A 2,681-nucleotide genomic window follows, 5' to 3' on the forward strand; every position below is an offset into this window, starting at 1 on the left:
ACTTGACACAATGGATATATGTATGGATTGTGATAAGAATTGTACGAAGCCCCAATAAAATAATCAGAGGGGGAGGAGTTGTTGAATGTAAAATTGTAATCTGCTCTCTAACCCTCCACCGAATCCATGATGCAGTTCAAAAAACAACACAAAAGGGCATTTGGTTGGTTTTGAAGGCTCAATCATGTTAGATATTTTTCTTCCGGACTCATAACTTGAAAGCTAACGTTTATGATTAGTAAACAGACTTGGCAAAAAGGAACCACCTAATGCTTCATGACTTGCTCACACGTTGTTCTTGCCATAATGTATTTGTCTTATATGAAATATTAAATATAACCTTCAAATCAATAGCCACCAGCAGTAAAAATAAAAATGATTGTGTAAGTCAGAGACACTGAGCTAAAGTATCTTAAAGAAGTCCACCAAAATATTGATTGAATAGCATTTCAGGATCAGAATCATTAGAGGTATTTTAATATGAAAGTAATCCCCCAAATTCTAAATTATTTTTGGATATACAAATTTATTCCAGAGACTAGTGTATTAAGAAAACATGTTAAATGGGAGAGACAAGTCAAAAGAATTTCATTTTTTTTAATGAAGCGTCAAAAGCAATTGTCCTCTCTCATTGCCACTGCTCAGCTAAAATGGAGTAAGAAAGGACTGTTTAACTGGACCATATTTTGTTACTAATCATTAAAAAGGTACTTAACAGAAAATTTCAGAATTACTTTTGCACAAGCCAACATGAAGTTTTCTCTCTCTCTTTGAAGGCCATGTTTGCCCTCCCCCCAACTCATTCTGCAACTTTATTGTTTCCTGTTCTGACTTTATAGATGTTCCTACCTTGTCACCAATTTGATAGTCAGTGTATGATTTATTGTTTTCCCATCTGTCCACTCCATTGATAGGATTACTTTTTCTTTGAGCTCGAAAAACTTCTGATCCCCACATATGGTTTGTGTAGGCAAGCACATCTGCACAGGCACCACTTGATGGAAAGCAGCCCACAAGACAGCAGCAGCCCACCTCTTGAATATTCATCTCGCCTCCTCCAGGTTCTGACTGCCCCCCTAACACACGGCACATGGGAGATAAAGCTGCCACTAAACCCATGCATCCTGGACTTCGCCTTAAGGGTAGCATATGGTCAGTGAGAACGCCTTTACATGCACACTCGTTCACTTAATGATTACATTTTTATCTCACAACAACCCATTCCAACAACCAATGCTATGTCTTTTTTTTTTCAGTTTCTAGAGCATGCTTTTATTTTCTTAAATAAATTGTATTTATGTAACCAGAAGTTTGCCTTGGCAACATTTTTCGCACATACAATTCAGTGACCAGAGTCATCGTGATCTCGCTGATCAACAGACGCTCAATGTCCCCTAAGCAGTGAGTCCATCTACCCCACCAGCTCCTTGTAACCACCAAGAAACCGAACCTGCTTCTTCTAGATCTTGCATGTAAGAAGGACATAGACTATTTGTCCTTTCTGCCTGACTTCGCCTGGCATCATGTTCTCAAGGACCACCCGTGCAAGCTGTATTCCAGTACTCTGCAGCTCGGGACTGTTCCGTTGGATGGAAACCCCACCTTTTCTTTATCCCTTCGTCTGTGGGCCTGTTGGTGGACATTGGTCTGTTCCTACTTTTTGGCTGTTGTGAATAGCCCTGCATTTTTACAGTGAAAAAAACAAAAACCGGTGCTGAAGGGACTGAAGGCTCTATTGCCCAAGGCTCCACAACAGTAAGAGAAGGGCTGAATCTGAATGTGTAGGAATTGTTGAATGTAAAGCGATGTTCCGCTCTCTAGACAGATGCCCACAGATGGTGATCCACTAGGTTCTCATTCATATCCAGGGTCCAAGCTACACCCGTGGTATACTGTATCTTCTTTCATTCAGCATGTCTGCAGTGTTCAGTCCCTATCAAGTTAGTGCACTGGGGCGGTCTGTGTCATGTCCATATGTTCTAAGTGCTATCAGAATGCAAAGGAACACTGGTGATTCAATGGTTAAAGCACTCAGCTGCTAACAAGTCAGCAGTTCAAAGCCACTAGCCATTCCATGACAGAGAGATGAAGCTGTCTACCCTCATAAAAATGTTGTGGTTGTTAGGTGCCATCAAGCCAGTTCCGACTCCTAGCAACCTTGTGTGCAACAGAATGAAACAATGCCCACTTCTGGGCCGTCCCCACCCACATATTGTTCTTATGTTTGAGCCTATACAGTTGCACAGCCTCGGAAACTCTCTTGGGCTGTTCTCCTCGGTCCTATGGAGTTGCTATGCTTGGGAACTGACTTCATGGCAGTGGGTTTGGGGTATCAAAAAGCAGTATTTTCAACTTCTCGACATTGCCAGAGAAAGAGACCAAGGTATCTTTTTTCAGAATTCATATTTTGTAAAATTCTGCTTATGGTCCACTAAAACCAAACACATTTGATTTTGCTTGATTAAAGTGCAGGAACTATTATCAAAAGCACTTCCTAGCACTTTTGTTTGGAATTTGAGTAATAAAGTCTAATGCACTGATCTTTTAAATCCATCACTTCGTCTTCTTTTTTTCTCAAGTTTATGCACAGTGTACATGGTCTACAGAGTCAAATGTATTGGCACTATCAAATGGCAAATACACTGGCAAGAAACATCTTTCTGAAACACAATAAACATCAG

General features: G+C 40.5%; 1 protein-coding gene across 1 annotated transcript in view; it reads right to left on the reverse strand.

Moving 5' to 3' along the window:
- The window catches only part of CORIN (corin, serine peptidase), a 358,777-nt gene that overhangs the window by 68,295 nt on the left and 287,801 nt on the right, over positions 1-2,681 (reverse strand). The window lies entirely within an intron of this gene.

Source organism: Echinops telfairi, unplaced genomic scaffold (genome assembly GCF_000313985.2).
Source record: "Echinops telfairi isolate 266 unplaced genomic scaffold, ASM31398v2 ScPeMD7_7468;HRSCAF=8506_0, whole genome shotgun sequence".
Classification (NCBI taxonomy): Eukaryota; Metazoa; Chordata; class Mammalia; order Afrosoricida; family Tenrecidae; genus Echinops; species Echinops telfairi.